The 21,210-nt window shown below is 30.0% G+C and overlaps 1 protein-coding gene, 1 non-coding gene and 1 pseudogene across 2 annotated transcripts in view; 1 reads left to right on the forward strand and 2 right to left on the reverse strand.

Annotated features, from left to right (window-relative positions):
• Window positions 1–2,725, reverse strand: part of LOC107026396 (respiratory burst oxidase homolog protein E) — a 14,896-nt gene extending 12,171 nt beyond the window's left edge. The window contains exon 1 of the mRNA XM_015227352.2: window positions 2,679–2,725. The gene's annotated coding sequence lies outside the window, so the exon portion shown is untranslated. The remainder of the gene's footprint in view (window positions 1–2,678) is intronic.
• A 2,224-nt stretch (window positions 2,726–4,949) lies between these two features.
• LOC107025177 lies at window positions 4,950–5,888 on the forward strand (annotated as a pseudogene).
• Window positions 5,889–20,304: 14,416 nt separating this feature from the next.
• TRNAA-UGC lies at window positions 20,305–20,377 on the reverse strand. The gene has a single exon. It is a non-coding gene; the product is annotated as a tRNA-Ala (tRNA).
• Window positions 20,378–21,210: the final 833 nt, after the last annotated feature.

The raw sequence follows: 21,210 nt of genomic DNA on the forward strand, positions 1-21,210 counted from the left end.
GAGTCCGAAACTCAAAGGGTACAAATTTTTTACAAAAATTCCAAAACGGTATATAAAATTTTATATTAACCAAAACGGTAAAATCGCTGCCGGAACAGCGATTTACAAAGTAAAATCGCTGCTGAGGCAGCGATTTAGCAAAATTTAATTTTTTTAATAAAAAAATGAAATCGCTGCCCAAGGAGCGATTTCAAAAATTTTCTTCTTAGAAATCGCTGCCCTGGCAGCGATTTCATATTATTTTTAATTTTTTTTTTTTAAATTAAGGTATATCGCTGCCAGTGCAGCGATTTAATAAAAAAAAATTGATAAATTTTTTTTGACATAAATCGCTGCTAGGGGCAGCGATTTGTTTAAAAAAAAAAATTTTTTATTAAATCGCTGCACGAAGCTTTTTTAAAAAAAAAATTAAAAAATTTTAATACAGCGATTTTATATATAAAAAAAATTTATAATATTTTTTGAAATTTAAATATATAACTTATAAGAAAAATTATTGAATTTTTTTTTAATATATAACTTATAAGAAAAAATTATTGAATTTATATATTTAAATTTCAAAAAATATTATAAATTTTTTATATATATAAAATCGCTGTATTAAAATTTTTTAATTTTTTTTTTAAAAAGCTTCGTGCAGCGATTTAATAAAAAAAACTTTTTTTTTTAAACAAATCGCTGCCCCTAGCAGCGATTTATGTCAAAAAAATTTTTATCAATTTTTTTTTTTTTTTATAAATCGCTGCCCTGGCAGCGATTTATTTAAAAAAAAAATTTTTTTTTATTAAATCGCTGCACTGGCAGCGATATACCTTAATTTTTTAAAAAAAATTAAAAATAATATGAAATCGCTGCCAGGGCAGCGATTTGTAAGAAGAAAATTTTTGAAATCGCTGCCCAAGCAGCGATTTCATTTTTTTATTAAAAAAAAAAAATTTTGCTAAATCGCTGCCTCAGCAGCGATTTCACTTTGTAAATCGCTGCTCCTGCAGCGATTTCACCGTTTTGGTTAATATAAAATTTTATATACCGTTTTGGAATTTTTGTAAAAAATTTGTACCCTTTGAGTTTCGGACTCTATTTTTCTTACTTACAAAGATTATTTTTCCTTTTTTAAACAACTTATTTTTTCGAAAACAATTTTTCCACCCTACCCAACACGCCCTAATCGTTCATTGAATTAACAACCACAAGTTTGACTAATTACGAAGATCGTCTCCAACATTATTTTATAATTCTACAATCTCCTAACCAGAGTGGAAAAAAATAAATAAAATCTCCTAACCACGTTTTCCTAATAAAGTAAAAAAAGTAACTTCTACGTACCCTAAGTGGCCAACTACGTAAGTTAACCAAATAATAGTAATTGTTACACTTATCAAAAAAAACACGTATATATTTTAATCTGTTAATCAAATCAAGGAATGTAGTTAGATTTTTGTTATTACTTAAAGTTAAGGAATTTAGTCAGACTAGCAAAATCGTTTATATATATCATTTCTTCTGCTAGTTAATTTTTTCACATCTCACAACTAGCTATATAATCCTTCCATCCAATTTTTAACTTATAATTCTTTTCATGCCTACAAAAAATATAACACAAGATTTATATAGTTTTTTTCTTATGTAATTGAAAACAGTCGTAAATTAAATTTTAAATTATCAAAATAACAATTATGCTGAAATAATTTTTTTGAGCCAAAACGATAGATAAAGTAAATTGGGATGTTGTAAGAGTAACATTACTCTATACATGTGCACTTTTTATGTTTTTCTCAAAAATTTCTTTGATGTAACAAATTCCTTATGTGCACTAATAACATATTTTCTTCTTCTAATAACTGCGTGTCCTGTTGAAATTATCAAAACCTTAGTTTGATACACCAAATTTAAATCGTTGGCACCATTAATTATTAGTTAAATCAAACAATCAATTACTAGGAAACTCCTTTTTTGGAAAACTATGTCTACCAACCTATATAATATTTTTTAAAGTATGATCCGACGACTATGCTAACTTTTAAGCAATTATTTATGCTAATGCTAATACTAATACTAATATCATAGCTAGCCATAGCCAATCATATATTTAGACTAAAGACTAACAATAAAATATTATCCAGCTTTGGCATAATATCCGTGTCTCCCACTCTGTGTTAATGCTACCCAATCCTTCTTATAATTAAAATCATTTTGTACTACAACTAATTATTATGATTCAATATAACAATTTATTTATAAATATATATATGGATTTGTCTGACCTTATTATGACAGCTTTTTGATTTAATACCTCTTCTTTCCCTGATCCAAAATGTGTTTTTAAGAGATACGAATTAAGATCTTTGAATACCATTTCTCGTGAAGGATCATGAATTATTCAACAATCCTTAACTAGTAATATAATTTATTATATTTTCTAATTTAGAATCTATACGTCTATGTTTTAATATCATATCATATCCTTAAAATATATACGAGAAAAGCAACAACATTCATATACACCATGAAGAATTACTATTTAGATAATGGATAGAATCCCTTTAGTCTTAGATCTTATATTCAAGTCTTTAAAAATGACGTTAATTCAGATTAGTCAGAATTCAAAATCAGAACCGGTTACAAAAAGTAAATTCCACATCAATACATGCATAGTAATTAATTAGCTAGCTTATTACCTGATTGTACTTGGTCACGCAGGCTTAATGGTTGAACGATAATATGGACTTGGACTTGAAGGGTAAGAATGATGGTCTAAATAGTTGTGAATAAAATGTGTAGCAAAGTTACGGCTAAAGGTCGTGCTGTGTACTTTCCTTCTAGAAACTTTACCAAAACGTACTACAATTCTACTGTTGGTACACCACATCAATTAGAGACCAAGATATCTCTACATCTTCTTTTTTTTTTGGGAAAAAATTCAAATATGCCATCGAATTTTCAGAAAAACTTTATTTATATCATTCGTTAAAAGTTTGATCCATCTATATCATTATCGATTAAGAAAATGCTCATTTATGCAATTATTTTTTAAAAGTGGTTTTGTAAAACCATTTTTGACACGTGACCAATTATAATTCGACCATGCCATTAACTTTTTTTATTAAAAAAATCAAAATTCTGAACAAAAAATTGAATTAAAATAACCCACCAAGTAAAGACTCACCCAAAATTTAAAATATCCCTAATTTTATTTGTGTGGGTCTTTATTTGGGTGGATTATTTTAATTCAATTTTTGTTCATAATTTTAATCTTTTTTTCATTACAAAAACTAATGATGTGGCCGAACTATAATTGGTCACCTGTAAAAAATGGTTTTGCAATACCACTGTTAACAAATAATGTTATGAATTAACTTTTTTTAAACGGTAATGACATAAATGAACCAAAGTTTTAACGAATGATATAAATGTACCTTTTCTAAAAGTTCGATGGCATATTTGAGCATTTTTATTTTTTGCTTTAGGTTATGTTCATTAAGAAGGAAAATATGAAAAATATTTCCGGTTTATCAAAACAAAATATACAATTAAATTTATTTGAGATTAAAAACACGCATCTTAATTGAACTCGTTATTAGTAGTTAGATGTATATAATTAAGAACACAAGTAAAAATGAGGTAATGATAATGATATGAGTACAGGAAGCCGTATGAAGCGTTTGAGTGAGTGTTTATTGGATTCAGAGTTGTTTCAGCATTATATATATCTACAGCATTTAGCTTAGCTCTTTAGAATGTAACCAAGGTTTTTAACTTTGGTACTGAAAGTCTTAACAAAGTAACATGTCTCAATCATTTGGTGATTAATTATCATCCGAAGATAAATAATAATTCTTACTCGCTATTCGAAGTTTACATTGGAGTTTCGACTAAATTTGGGTCATGCTCTGTAGGGTCAATTTGGGGGTGACGCTCTGAACAAGATTTTTGTTAGGGATTTGCCTTGATTTTCTTACCTTATTTGAAGTTTTATTTTTCCTAAAGGAAAAGACAAAACATCACCATAAATATTGTTACTTTCATGAAGGAAATATATTTTTCTTCCTATTTGGTTTATTTCATCCTTAGATGAGAAACTTGGAACTCTATATATTGAAGGCGTACTCTCATATCAATAACAATGACATGTACAATGTAGTCGTTTAGAGACTTTTGTTCATGGGTAAATTTTTTCTCTCTACATTTTCAACGTTTTTAATATTATATTAGTTTTGATATAATAATATTTTAATTTTTATACTAAATTTTTGTTATCTGATTTATCAACCATATGATTTGCAAATTATAACATTCCGCATGATGTCCTAATCACCTTTCATAATGCAACAAGTGGTATCAGATCACATAATTGAACGACCATATAACCCTAACAAGTGGTATCAGAGCACATGGTTCAATGATCAAATGGAAAAGAGTTTAAAGACAGACTCAAGATGGTGTCAAATCAATTTGTAATCAATTTGATGATAATGAAGATTTTTGTCAAGCTACATGCGGAGAAGAAGTTTCAACCATGTTTTCAACATTCCTGCTGCTGCAATTTTTAAAGGGCAAGGGTCAAATATACCCTTATACTATATGAAATAGTTTAAATATACCCCTATTTATACTTTCGGGCTAAATATACCCTTATGACTAACAGAGGACACGTGGACGACTGAAACTAAATAAACTATACAATTAAAAATAAATCAAATTCTATAACCCGCCTCCCCGCTAACTTAACCCGACCTCATATGCATTATCCTACCCAATTTGTCTTCCAAACCAGAAAACTTAATGTGCATTTGAGTTCTTGCCCAGCAACGTCTGCAATTTGGAGCTTCTGCTTCGCCAAAGATTTTTGTTGTATGATTTCTATTATGTCTACTACTATTTCTTTTTAGCTTAATACATAATCAGTCCCTTAAACTTGTTAAAATATAATTCAGGAAGCTAGCAGATAAATTGCAGCTTTAGGGTACTTGGTGGTTGTTCCTGATTTCTTCACAGTGATGAACCTTTCGATTATGAGAAATATGACTTACAGACATGGTTCAAAGATCATTACATTGTTAGTACCCTGCCTAAACTTCTTAATTTCAAACAATATAAAGGACTACAACACTTGAAACTATTAACTTCGCCGAAATGGAAATATTTATGAAATGAGTAATAGAAATGCGACTTCTTGTGTAAATTAAGTTTCTCTTTTATCACAAAGGATTTGAAGATGCTAAAGCAGTGGTTGAATCTTTGAAGAGCAAATGTGTTTCCACGATAAGGGCAACATGCTTTTGCTAAGGAGGTGAATGAATTTTGTATTTCACTTCTGAACTATAATACATTCTCTTGTTTTTTTAAAAATTCTTTTGGCTATTTTGGTACATCAGGAATAGTAGTTCCTAAATTGAAGAAATACGAGAGTACTATTGATGCTGCAGTTATCTTGCATCCTGGTCCTATTCCAATTGATGACATAAATAGTATATTCTTTGATTAATTTCTCATCTCCTCCTGCATAGTACTTGTATGACTACCCGCTGATAATCTTGTAATTTTTAGAGGTAAAAGATCTAACTGCAATATTACCAGCTGAACATGACCATTGTTTCCCTTCTGACCAAGCAAAGCTACTAGGCAATGCTTTATTCGCTAAACTTGAGATAAGTGGTATGTTTTAAGCATTTAGACATGTAGAATAAGATCACTATATGCAAGTCTACTATTAGATTCATGTGTACAATTGATACTTAATTGTGCATATTGAAAGCTTTGTGAAGATATTTCCAGGGGAAGAGCATGGATGGACAGTTCGATAGATGTTAGAGAACCGTTTGTTGACACTTACAAAACTCGAACCATTCCAACAAGGATATTTTAGTTCTGATCAAGGAGAACTTTGACTTCAAGCCCGGAATTATGTCAATTAACCTTGACTTGAAGAGGGGAGGCAACTTCAAGTACCAGACAAGAATGCTACGTATGGCATATTCATCAAGGCGTGGTATAAGAAAAGAAAAAATCTAGAGAGAGGGACTATCATTAGATTGTCTGTGTGGTTGCGTGACATTATTTTCCATCCCAAGTTTTCCCAACCCGCGTACCAAATAACCTGTAATAGCATAAGCAAAATCTAAAATGACGAGAACACCATAAATTGTATAAGATGTTTGTCTGCATATCTTTTCGTTGCTATAGAGAATACAAGAATGAAGAACATATATATAATAAAACATAAAACAGAATTGAATTTCAAAGAAACTTGGTCATTATAGTGAAATATTGTTATAGAGAAAGTCGTTATATTGGAACTTTATAGATTCTGGGAGTTACCATATTGGAAGAATAATCTTCTTCGACATACTCTTGATGTCATGCATATGAAAAAAATTACTTTGATAATTTTGTTCAACACAATAATGAATGTCAATGGCAAGACAAAGATAATGGTAAAACTAAATGGACTTACCAAAATACCGTAGACGAAAAAAGTTATGGTTTCAAGAGAAACAGAACAAGTTCTTCAAGTCTAAGATCAGTTATTCTTTTACATTAGATCAAAAGCATAAAATATGTGAATGAATTGAGCAACTTAAGATGCCTGATAGACATGCTTCAAATTTGGAAAAAACGTGTCGATATGGAGCACGAAAAATTACAGGGTATGAAAAGTCATGATTGTCATGTCTTCATGGAAACATTACTCCCTATAGCATTTAGTGGCTTGCCTAATAGAATTTGGAAACTTAAAAGGAAAAGACAAAACATCACCATAAATATTTTTACTTTAGTGAAGGAAAATATATCTTTCTTTCATATTTGGTTTATTCCTTCCTTAGATGAGAAACTTGGAACTCTATATATTGAAGACATCTTCTCATATCAATAAGAATAACATTCACAATGTAGTCGATTAGAGACTTTTATTTATGGGGTGATTTATTCTCGCTACATTTTCAATATTTTTCTTTATATAAGTTTTGATATAATAATATTTTAATTTTTAGTATAAGTTTTTGTTATCTGAATTACCAACCATATGATTTGCAAATTATAAGATTTCGCATGACGCCCTAATCACCTTTCATAACACAACAATTTTCTCCATACCCGAGACTCGAACCTGAGACCTCTGTTTAAGGGTGAAACACTCTCACCGATGACCACAACCCATGTTGGTAAGTACCTTAATTATTTACTACTATATAGCAATAATTAATTTACTTTCCGTCTATATAGCATTAGTTTTTACTTTTCAAAAATAGGATTTAATATTAAAAAAATATCGTGGAGACAACCAACCACGATTTACTCGGATTTCCTGGTTTCCTCCATTTCTTTTACCTTTCACGATTTACTTGAATTGGTTATATATTCTCTCCCATAAAAAAGGTTTAAACAAAAATTAAACATTTTTTCTACTCATTCAGGTTGACTGTTCAATCATTGATACCAACTTGTTAGTTATATGGGAGTTTGGTGTTATTAAGACTATTATCATGTAGTTATGGTGTTTACAATAAGTCAAAATATCATCACAAGTAAGAAATGATATTGCAAAATATCAAGACGACTAAAAAGATAAATTGTAACTGCTCAATTACCCCTCCTAAATAGGGAAAGCATACAATAATCTATAAATTGAAAAGAGAAAAATGCATTCATCAGCCACATACCCCATGAAAAAAATGAACGGTACCACAAAATGCAAGAAAAAGACTAGACAGACTATCAAGTAACGATTATAAGAAGGAATTCAATGAATTTAAGAGGATAAAAGTTACTTGTAGTAACTGTAGTACATCAGGACATAACAAAAGACTTATCCTAATGTTGCTTATCAGAGTTAACATTGATGTATTATTTTCAATTATTTTTTTTATTCCTTGCAAAAATTCTGAATTTTTTAAATTTATGTTAAATTGGTTTATTGGTATTATTGGTATCATATCATTGGTATTATGTTTGTTGTACATGCTAATATTTATATACATAAATATAGAGTCCGAAGTCAAAAGGATTAAAAAAAATTAGCCAATAATTTTTAAAAGGATAACAAAATTGAGTTGTGAACCAAAAGGCAACACACTTAGATGATCTAACAAAAACTATCTAAATTTTAAAAAAATAAATAAGGTGCGAAGAACGATGAAATATCAAAATCTTGCTACTTACTTTAAAATCTTACTATAATTGTGTTGTTTTCCCTTTTATTTTTGTTTTTTATTTTGAGCTAAAAAAAATCATATGCAAAATAAATAGGAGCAAATTAAAATTAAAAATCAAAAGGAAAAACAACCAAAAAAGAGAAAAAGAATAACTAACTATAAATAAAACATAAAAACATGAATGAAAAAGAAAAAGAAAGAGGCGCACAAGCCTTGCGCCTAGTAAGGTTGCATAGTCATGCGTCTTATAAGAAACATCGTACTTCATGCCTTTGCTTCTTTTTTTTTTCTAATTTAGAATGTGTTTTTAGACGTTTAATTAATGTTGTCTTTTTTTATTCTCAATTCAATTTTATTATTCTTTCGAAATTTTTGATCAATTTTCTTGCCCTTTTGATACGAACTCCACATATATATATAGGAAAAATGGAATTACAAATACTAATATATATATATATAGTTATGCAAAAAACTTTAAATTTTAAGAAATAAAATGTGAAATTTTCAACCTTTTGGATCTATAATGAAAATTGATTGGGTAGTTCAAGATATTGGTGTAATTACTGTCAAAATATTGGATAATTAATGTTAGTTCAATACAGTGTTGTATTTTTGATGAAAAATGCAATACAACATGTTCAAAATAATTGGTGTTATATATTATGACTGAATGTTGGTGTTATATACAAACCTACTACAATGAATTCAAATCACGACATAATATACTTAAAAATAGTAGTTTGAGACCACGGTTAAACACAACATTGAGATGTGTCCTTCATTATTTGAATACAAAAAATCGTAATTACTAACATTGATGTAATAAGCACGTACAAAATTGGTGTAGTAGTAGTGTAATTAGTTGACATTTTCATTATAACAGTGGTCTAAAGTTACAAATATGTTGGTAGTGTCTTAAAAGACGGGGGCGTAGGATGAGGTGTTTTACACAGCACGGGGCGAAGCGTAAGCCCCGAGACACAAAGCATAAGTTCCATTAATTTAAGGGGTGTAGTCTCATGTATATTAAATTTTATAATTTTTTTACTAACACTACTAAAAAATGCAAAAGCCATGGTATATTACCTTGGAAAAATTGTCCAAGTAATACTTGCGGATTTTCTCGTAAAAATCTGAAATTCCTCAATATTAAAATATATTATCTGCGAAACGTCTATTGGTGCGAAAATTTTTTACCTAGGAGAACGTATCCGCATGAACAATATCTCTAGATAAATCCCTAGGTATGTGGATCAAAAAGAAAATTTATGAAATAGTACCGAAGTCGTTCAAAGAGCCCTTCTTTAAAATTTCTTTTTTAATCTGTAGAAAAATTTTAGATTGTCTAAAATATTGCTTTTTTTGGAGATTTTATTACGTTGGGAAATAATTGGAGATCTAAAAATGATTAGACCAATTATCTTTAGATGGTTGGATTCTTTTACACTTACTTATAATTATTTGGATTATAAAATCAATGAAAAATTCATTTAAAGTTTTAGAAATTGAAATGTAATCGTAAGACCAATTAAAAATCCATTTTGCTTCACCCTAACCCACTAAATTTAGAAGTTTTTCTCCAAAACTCACATGCAGTGAAGAAGTTTCACTGTTATTTTCATCTCGATAGCTAAGGCCAAATTAATCAAATTTTTCATTTTAAAAACTCCAATCAGTTGCTGACTCCAAGCTCATCTCAGAGCTCCCAAGCAAAACTCATGCTTCTCTTCGAGCGATTTTTTTGAAAGTGGAGTACTACAGTTCCAGAAGATTTGCTTGTCAATCTACCAAAAAACTAGGTTAATATATCAAATCTCTGTTTAGATAACTTGATGAATGATTATTGTGATTTTAAGTTTAGCTCATTTTTTATTTTTTGGATAAGATGATTGTATGTCTGTATTACGTTTTTTCTTTATAGCTTGTTGAAGTTAAATTTTCTGCAAGTGATATTTGTTTAAAAATCGATGTTAATATTCAAATGTCAAGCTCTAGGAGTTTGATCTGTAAATTTTAAGCTCTGTGAGGTTAATCGAGTAAAATATTTTTGCAAATCAAAGCTCTGTTTAGATAACTTGGTCAATGATTATTAGAAATCCTCTAATTTGCTTTGAAATGTAAATGATTTAGTACTATTGAAATAAAATAGTCATGAATAGAATGGAACAAATATAAAGTATTCATAAACCTGATTCAAACTAACCTGTGTTTGATGAATTAATTGGTTTAGCGTCATTACAACAAATTAGTTATCTGAATGAAGATTGAAGAAAACATATATTCTATTGTTCATTGGTCATTTTGTAGATTTGTTTTGACAGTATCTGATAAGTAGCTTCTTTGAGAATTTAGAATTACTTTAATTTGGAGAAATTTCTTCTTGTGAAATTGAGATCAAGTCGAAAGCAAACAAATTCGTCCTAGTTCAAATTCAATTTAACATGTAAAGAAATTGCATAAAATGAGTATAAGTGCACTTGTGCATGTATGTGAAAAGGTGCTGATAATGTAACAGCTCATAACTCGAAATAGCTAAATATAAGCTAAAAAATTAAAAATAATCACTTTTGGAAAGAAAGGGGAAAATTTGGAAAAAATTTCTAAGTTAAGAAAGTGAGTTTTGGTCATTTTCAAATGGTCACAACTTCTAGCTCAGGATAATTTAGGGGTAGTTCTTGATACGGTTGGAAATCCCTTGGAGAGATCTTTCCAACGCCGCTGAGTTTGCGCATTTCCAATATCATTTGAGGGTGATATTCCTATCAAAAGTTGGGTTGTTGGATTGAGAAAGGTCCCAACCGGATTTAAGGAAGGGCAAACTAATCATTTAACCAATTAATTTCCTATTTAATTTTAGGGATTTATTCAGGGTAGAAACAAGTTTAGTTCAGTTTTGGAAAATCAAATATCACGCTTAGGGCTTGGAGAAGAGAGAAAATAAGAAGGAAAGGGAGAAAAGTCAGGAATTTGCCAAGAACGCCAAGGTTTGCGAGTGGAATTCGTCGGGGTTCCCTATCAAGGTATGTGAGATTTTTTCGTGTTGGGTTAGTTCACCCACACACCAACTTGTTTTAATTCAGCAATTTGGGGTTGGTTGAATGATAAAAAGTGAAGTTCTGAAAGAACATTGTTGAATTCTTGTTGCAATTGGTTGAGTTGTTGTATGCCTTGTGTTGATTTGATTCATGTTTCCGGATTGTTTTTTCGAGTCAAATCTATTGGGTATTGAGGGTATAATGATCATAAATGTTTGGAGAAAGAATCATGGAAGTTTAATGGACTTAGAGATGAAAAACGAAGAAAAAAAGTCGAAAGTTCCTGGGCGAAGCTTGGCGCGTCGCGCCTGCCAGGGCGCCAGAAAAATTCCTCTGGACTTTGGCCTCTGGCGCGTCGCGCCAGCCAATACGCCACATGAACTTCTCTAGAGTTTGGGGGCTGGCACCCCGCACCAGAAACGCCAGTTCTTCCCATTCATTTCTCATCTTTTCATACTAGTTCCTAAGTGATGTACCCACGTTATCTTAGTTGATTCCAACACTCTAAGGTACATCTAAACATCATGAAATCATCCATAAACATTTTATCATGAACATTGAATTCATAATCCAATTCAAGAAAAGTTAAGATCAAAGTTTAAGAAGTTAAGAGTTAAGTCTAAAAGTTAAGAAGTAAGTCAAAGCGAAGTTTCTTAAAGTTTCAAGAGTTCTTAAACGTTTTAACTTTGTTTTAAGGCTCAAGTTTCAAGTTAAGTAAAGAGTAAAGAGTTGAAGTATTTTTCTTCAAAGACGTATAAGGGAACTAAGTATTCCCTAAGTGTTGATTTAAGACTCAAGTTTCAAGTTAAGCAAAGAGTAAAGAGTTGAGTTCATTTCTCAAAATTTAATAGGGAACTAAGTATTACCTAAAAGTTTATAAATGTTTCCACATTCAAATTAAGAGGAAACTAAGATTTCCCAAAAGAGTTTTGAACATGAAAAGGGAACATTGATTCTAGGATAGCTTTTTAAAACTAAATGTTGAGCAAATATCTCAGCCCAAAAAAAAGGAAGTTGTTTTTAATAGCATGAGCTAAAGTATATTTTGGGAGTAGTATTGAGCACCGATGTGGGGATTACAGTTCATATTAACTCAAGTCTCCATGAAAATCATATAGCCGTCATGGGTATTAATGGGTCATACTTTTTAGATGATCACGCAAGTTAAGCTAGTGGATCCACTAAGTTAAGGAGTTCTATGTGACGACAAAGTACAGGACAGTTCTAGCAGTGTGGGCAAGACATTATATCACCACTTAGGCTCATAGTGATAGTTATCGGTTAGAGAATCTCCCACAGAAACTATATTACTTTTATATATAAGTAAAGTTGAGTTTGTTATTGCATTTTCTTTAACGAACTAAGTATTTACATTGTCTTACCAGCTTTTATATATTGCATATGTCTTGTTGCTTTATATCAAGTCAAGTTATTCATGAGTTGAACAGAGCCAAGTTAAGTGTTCCTTCTTACTCTTTTTCAAGCTTAAGTTGTTCTTAGTTTCCAACTCGCGGACTCGTACATGCAATGTACTAATTCTAGTTGGCCTGCATCGTATTATGATGTAGACGCAGGTAACCAGGATCAGCATCACCCAGCATCTTGTTGATCCAACCAAGCACTCGGAGTCAGTTGTGAGCTTCCTTGCATTCTGGAGGACACAAATTTACTGTTTTTTCAGTCTTTTCTTTTATAGAATGTTCTGGGGTTTGTCCCAACATTCATCTTAGTATTATAGAGGCTCCATAGACAGATAGTCAGTCAGATAGGCGGTTTTGAGTCTCTATTTATTTGCATTTCAGATATTATATTGTGAGACTTAAGTGTCATTTTGGCCAAGACATTTCTTTTAAGTATGTTTATGAGAATGTTTTTCGCTTCATATCGAGTTAAGTCTTCTGCTGAGTTAAATAAGTCAGGCCAAGGGTCCTCTCAAGACCAGCAATGGTCATTGGGTGCCGGTCACGTCCAGGGTTTAGGCTCGGGGCGTGAAAAATAAGAAAGCTTGACGAGAAAGTTGTGATCTGTAAGCATACAAATAAAAGGGAACTAGCTTCACATTATGCAAAATAACTTGTACTCAAAGTTAATGTGTTGTACGCCAGAGGGGCTACTAAAAGGATCTTGTAATGCATCCGATAAATGTGCTTGTTGGGAAAGGGGTATCATTTCTTTATAAAGGTGGTGTAAGATTGTATAACTAATGCAGTTTTTATTTGCTATATGCAGAAGAAATTCAAATGGCTCCCTCACTATATTGATGTTATACGGTGTAATTTTGAGAAAAAGGCATTTAAAAGAATGACATAACTTTTTCAAGATGTTAGGAAAAACTTGCTTTTGAAGCTACATTGGATGGTGGATGTGGTAATCAAGGAGATGAAGAGGCACTGGGAGTCTCCAGTATTCAAGATAAAGTCAGAACAAAACAAAAAAAATCGTGATTCAAATGCTGGTGCATCACTTCATACATGTGGTTGTATACCTCATCGAGTGATCTATACGAGAATAGTAATCATAAATCTTTACAGATATATTTATTGTTAGAAAATAACATCATATTCAATATTGATAACACAAATATCTTCTTTCATAATAGAAAGAATCTACTGGAAAAGATTCATCAATTTCAGAATTTTATTTCGAACTCATAACAGGAAAATTGATAAAATTTGGATAATTGAGAAAGTTGAAACTGATTATGTAAGTATTCATTCGTTCTATTCTTTTGTAATTTAAATATTTTATTGAATAATCATTTAGTTAATAATATTTTGAGCATATTTTCAATCAATTACTAACCTCACAGTGAACTTGAACGATATATTACCAACAAACTAACAATCAATTAGTAAGTTTATTAGAAAAAATAAATAATCATACTAAAGTATTTAAAACTTATTACCAACAAGGGTTGTGGTGGAGTGGTAAGTACTCCTTCATCCTTAACAAAGAGGTCACAGGATTGATTCTCCTTGGGTATGGAGTCTCCTTTGTTAAGGAGCACTTTACCCTCAAATGTGGGACTTTCCGGCATGAATCTGAATTTAGTCGGACTCCAATATGGTGTACCGGACACCCGATGGAAACCCCCAAAAAAAAGTATATAAAAAATTTATTGATAAATTACCAACATAAATTTCTATTACTAAAATTGTCAATGTATGTATTACCAACAGAATTCAATAATGAAGAAAAAAATATGCTAACTCTTTTTCAATTCGTTAATAAAGGTACTAACAATATACTAACCAAAAATAGTTGGTAAATTTCTCAATGGAAATTTTAGGGTCATATTTCAAAATTTTGTAGCAATATCTTTGGGTGTTTACCAACTGATTTTCGATTTGTAAGTTTACCAATAAATTAAAATTCGTTGATAATATTTACCGACGAGCCTTTAAAAAACGAATTAATATAAGTTGGCATTTGAATGATAACTTAATTGTAAATCAATTTGATTAATTTACTAATGAATTTTTTAATTCATAATTGAGATTCCTTTTATAGTGTGCATCACTCCAGAATGTGCCTGTGCTATCATCTTGAGTGATCAGTCATAACCGTTTTACATTACAGGGAAACATAAATATTGAAAATATTAGCATGGGTTTCATCTAGAGTAGTATTATATAATCAACGGAAAAGGCTCAAAAATACCCTTAAACTATTTGAAATAGCTCATATATATCCTTACACTTTATTTCAGCTCAAAACTACCCTTCTCGTCATACTATTGGGTCAAAAGTACCCTTCTTATTAACGAAAGTTGTTAAATGCCACGTGGATGCCATGTGGATGCCACATTGCATGCCAATAGGATTCCACTGCCACGTAGACTAAATAGAAAGGGTCAAAAATACCGTTAAACTATCTGAAATAGCTCATATTTACCCTTAAACTATATTTCGGCTCAAAGCTACCCTTTCCGTCAAACTATTGGATCAAAAGTACCCTTCTTATCAACAGAAGTTGTTAAATGTCATGTGGATGCCACATTGCATGTCAATAAGGTTCCACTGCCACATAGACTAAATCCCTAAATCCTAATTACTTCCCATCTCATTTCATTATTTCAGAAATGATATATTCACCTGTTCTCCCTCATTTCGCGGCTAGGGTTTCATACTTTTCTTTGTGGCTGGGTTTCAAAGTGGATATTCATGCTTGTAGGTTAGTAAATATTTTTTCTTATTTTATTATGTTTACGATTTCAAAGCATGATAGTTAGGATTTCACAACTTTCCCCTAATTTCGCAGCTAAGGCTTCGTAGCTTTCTTCAGGGCTGAGTTTCAAAGTGAATATTCATGGTTGTAGGTTAGTAAATGTCTTTTCTTGTTTTATTACGTTTACGATTTCAAAGTATGGAAGTTAGAATTTCACAAATTTTCCGTCATTTCGCGGCCAAGGTTTCATAACTTTCTTCGAAGCTGAGTTTCAAAGTAGATTTTCGTAGTTGTAAACACAATAAAATAAGAAAAAAGTTTACTAACCTATAACCACGAATATCCAGTTTGAAACTCAGCGACGAAGAAAACTGTGAAACCTTAGCCGCGAAATGAGGGAGAAGGGGTGAAATCGTTTATGGAAAATAATGAAATGAGGGGAAAATGAGTAACTAAGATTTAGGGATTTAGTCAATGTGGCACATGTGGAATTTAACAACTTCCGCTAATAAGAAGGTCACTTTTGACCCAATAGTTTGACGGGAAGGGTAGTTTTGAGCTGAAATATAGTTTAAGGGTATATATGAGCTATTTTGGATAGTTTAAGGATAGTTTTGACCCTTTTCCTTTTAGTCTATGTGTCAGTGGAAATCTATTGGGGTGTCATGTGGTATTCATGTGGCATCCACATGGCATTTAACAATTTCCGTTAATTGGAAGGGCACTTTTGACGCAATAGTTTGACGGGAAGGGTAGTTCTGAGCCAAAATATAGTTTAAGGGTATATATAAGCTATTACAGATAATTTAAGGATATTTTTGACCCTTTTCCGTATAATCAAATATAGTAGCTTTATATTTGTGTAACGGTCCTCTTAGTAAATTTTATGAATTTTTACCCATTTTTTAATTTTAATCCTTTTAATAGATTTTATAAATAATTTATGACATGTGAGATATGACATGATTTATGAATTAAATAAAAAAATATTTTGTTTACTAATAATAAAAAAACATACCGTTTAAATCACTTAATATTCAGTATAAAAGATAATATTTTAATTATTCAAATTTACATTCAAATCCTCACATCTTATATTAAAATGTATAAATAAGTAATCAACATTCTATACCAAAACTAGGAATATTTTTTTCAAGGTTCTTATTAATTCCATGCCCAAATTAAACCTATGTATGCACTAGTACTAAACTACATCTGTCTATTCTTAATTAGTTGATCTCGTGATTATTACTTTATTTTAATTGCATTGTCAACAAAAACAAACCCGATGGCGATATTAAAAATATTTCATCTGGTGAACAACTACGAACTAATTTTAGTTACATTATTTTTCATATATATATATATATATTCCAAACATACATAACGTCCTTTATGAAGTCATAGTTTTTATTCATTTAATATGGATTTAATTATTGAACTTACCAAACTTTTAGCCTAAATAGAACGTATCTGAAAGCCATATCTCACTAATAATTTGATTTGTACAAAAAAATAAAATGAGACGTTTCTAGAATCTAATACTATATGTTAGAATTTGAAAGGTAAACCTCAACTAACTTAGCTTTGACATTCTTAAACTTAAACAATACCTTTTATCTTTGGTCTTTGCTTTAAATTGATCTGATGAGTGATGAGTGATGGTTGAAAGTTCGAAACTAGTCTTAGCATTTGTCTTTAGATGAAGGAAACAACTTCTAGAAAGTATGTTATAGTATTCTTTGTTGGGTTTGAACGAATCTGAATAATTATGCGGAACTTTATAATTTACAAATTATATTTATGAAAAATTAGATGACATAGAAAAATATATTATAAATATAGTTTGGTCAAGCGACCTTATTCATTGGTGGAGCTAGATTTTTAAAAAGGGTTTTAAAATTTGAAGAACTAACGAAGTGAGTTCGCCATCTACTTTATATCATAAAAAATAATTTTAATCATGTATAAATTGTACTTCTTCTGTTCCAATTGATGTGACATTTTTTTCGTTTTTCAAGAGTCAAACAGTTTAAGTTTGACCGGGAATTTGCGCATGAAATCTTCAATTTTTTGAAATGAAATTTATATATATGTTAACTATGTAATAAGTCCTATATGTCACAACAATTGATAATTAAAAATATTTAAAAGATTTATGAAAAATTTACGGTCAAAGTTAGACTAATATTAAAAAAAAAAGCATAAACATATTGAGAGAAAATCTCCCCCTAAACAAAATTCTCTACATGACTATATTGTGAATGCTCTTATTGTGTTCATGGTATGAGAAGAGAGGTCTTCAATTTATATAGTTTCATACGTTTCCTCTAAGAGAAAAAGATCAAATATAAAAAAGAATTATATTTTTTAAAATAAATTAATTAATTAAGTAATCTAATCCCATTTAGATTTGAAAATTCATGACATGTGAAAGCAGGTCCGAAATTTTAAAAATTGTAGGGTACTCAATTATTATGTACAAAGTTCTTGAAATATTTTCTATCCACTTTTTTTTCCCACACTCTCATTGTCACTTCTATATATTATTATTATATTATATTATTAGGTGCATATCTCTATATTATTACAAAGTATTTGGGGGTAAATAAGAGGTCCATCACAGAATAGAAGTCAAATAAATGAAATGAAAAGAGTATACAAATTTGATTTTGATACAATAGTCAAATGAGGTTGGAAGGAAAATAAGTTATTAAACTATTTAACCAATCGTATTATAAATTTGACAATAAAAAAGTATAGTATTTTTAATGTCCATCTCACATATTGAATATGTTGGAGCCAGTTTGCCAATGATAAGGGAGATGAACACGAGGTTAATTGAAGATGGGGGTTCTATCATTTGATTATTAATTACTTTGAATTAATTAGTTAATTAAAGATGGGGTTCTATCATTTGATTAGTTTACATTACTTTGAATTAATTAGCAATCACAAGACACATTTCTCAATTTTTTTAGTAGGCTTGTTACTCAAATTGTTGGTGAAGAAAGCAACTGAAAACTTAGTAATGTTATAGAATTTGGTGCCTCAAAGTCTCTAAATAAAAGAAACTTCTTATTCACCAACCAAACGTACTAATATTAGGGAACAAGCTCCTAAATTTGATAGTGCAACTTTTTGTGATGAAATATGCAATATGGTAATGTAATCCCAATTCCTTTCCCAAACTTTACTAACCATACTCCGCTATTTACTTGTACTGATGCATATTAAATTATAGTATATCATCTTGTTTATCAAAAACTATTCTTATATGAATGGAGAGAGGGGGTGGGGCCATTGGATGACTGAATTTATCTGAACTCAATATTTTTTAAGTAACTCTAATATATAAATCATAAATTGACCTCCGAAGTTTTTTTCCATACATAAGCGTAAGTAACAAATGATATCATTACTACATTTACTATATTTCAAAATTAATATAATTCTAATTTTTGTCCTATTTCATTTGACCTAATTATTATTTTGAGATTTAAATTAAAAAAGTTTTTAATTTTTAATCTTCTTAATCATTTTTATAAATATTTGACGACAATTTTTAGGGTACTAGTTCCTTCGTTCTTATAGTTGTTATAAATGCTTTTACTAATTTATTTCCACTTTCTGGATGCTTTTACTAAGTGTTTTCTCAATTTCAATTTATATGATATATATTTTTTTGGCAAAGTACAAAAATTACATATTTCTAAGAAGAAATTACAATATATTCCTTAAAAGTTTATAATAACAGAAATCCCTCAAACTGATACATTAATCTGATGCGCGAGATACATTAATCGTTAAGTAAGATACAATACATTTTGTACATGATGCACTAATCTGATGTACATTTTATATATGATACACTAATCTGATATATATTTAATACATGATACACTAATTTGATGCGTGAAATACACTAATTTGATGCAATTTTATATATGATACACTAATCTAATGTGCATTTTATACATGATAGACTAATCTGATGCGCGAGATACACTAATCACATGCTCAAAAATTAGGGATTTTGGAGATTTGTAAAACTTATAGGGGATAAGGGTAATAAGTAAATTAAAATGTGTGATTTGTGTAATAGTTTTTATTTTTTAACTATCAATGAAAATGTCATTTTCATATTTAGAATAACTTTAGAATTTCTGTATTGATTTTAACGAGATGATTACGATCATATAGCCGTCTACTAGTAATAGTGAGCACTGAGCCCAATTAATTATCTAAATGCCATCCATGACACCTCAAGTATATATATTCATTTTCGTTTGATAAAAAAGGAATAACATGCTAAGGCATGATGATGGTATAAGTAAAGCATATATATACTTATAAGCATGAAAGTGAGAGAGAGAATGTTTAATTTGTTAAAATCCTTATCAGATGTGGTGAAATCAATTTAACAATGATGATATGTGGTGAAGTTAACACAAGGTGAAGTATGAGCTTTCGAATGTGGTTAAATTTTGACATTATTTTGTACTCAAATTTCTTGTGATAAAAGCAATTGAAAATTAAGTTGATAACTCTATTGAATTTGGTGGCTCTAAAAATCTTAATTTTTACTTCACTGGATTAGTGAGTTACGTTGTTGTTTCACCATCTCAACATACTAGAATAATTAGAGGACAAGTACAACTTTTCTTTAGCAAACATGTCCTACAGGCTATAGTACTATTCTTTTGTTATCTTCATTCAAGAAAAAGACTCCAAAATGTTGTTTGTTGTTGCATCATGCATGCAATGGAAAGTGAACTACATAAACAAAAATTTAGAAATAAAATATAGGTTTTTGGGAAGAGTAATGCTTAAATTTTTATTTTTTTTTCCCGTTCATCATTCAAAAATCCATTTCTTTTATTTAATTTGAATTCACCTAAAAAAATTTGAGAAAAAAAGAAGAAGACAAATTTAAAAATAATTCCGTGTGGAGATGCGGGGGATCGAACCCCGTGCCTCTCACATGCAAAGCGAGCGCTCTACCATTTGAGCTACATCCCCTTGTTGTTGGGCAACTCGCATATGTTGTATTTTATTTTTATACATATGAATTTTACTGGGCCAAGCTTTCTGTATATGTTTGGGAAAATTAATGGGATGGCAAACATTCCTAAGTAATTATATAATAAGGATATAATTTAATTTATTTATTTTTTATAATTATAGTTTTTTTTTTGCTATAATTAATGGGGTCCACCACCTATTCCTAAACCAATAGTATAAAAACCTTTCTTTTTTTTTTAATTTTATATACAATTTTACACAAAATAATATTATCTCTCCTATTCATATTCCACCTTTTTCTCCTGCAATTAATACTTCTATTCGATTTTGAATTTCAAATTGTCAAAAATTTCAATTCCTCCCTCCCGAAATTGAATTCAATTTTCGCAAGTACTCCTAAATTTTAGTCGTTTTCCTTTCTCTTTTTTTCCTTATTCAACAATTGTATATGTATTGTGTTTCTTATGTTTTTTCATATTTTTTTGGTGAAATAATCGATTGTTTGTTCTTATTAGATCACAAATTCTTCACAGAATGAATGAATCATCTTCATCAATGAGGATTACTAGAGGTATTCCATTGCATGTTAATTTTGTTGACAATTTACCCTCGTTTTCAATGGGTTTAACTCAAGATTTTGGGGTTGATGTAGGGTCTATGGTAAAATCCAAACAAGTTCAACATGAACCAACAATGGAAGAATTGAGATCAAAGAAAAAATATAACCCTACGGCAGTCCAAGAAGTTCTTAACAATGCCAAAGCTAGAGGCATTAAAATTGTACAAGGAGGAAGATAGAGGAAAGCAGTAAACATTGATTTAGAGGAGAA

Source organism: Solanum pennellii, chromosome 7 (genome assembly GCF_001406875.1).
Source record: "Solanum pennellii chromosome 7, SPENNV200".
Lineage (NCBI taxonomy): Eukaryota > Viridiplantae > Streptophyta > Magnoliopsida > Solanales > Solanaceae > Solanum > Solanum pennellii.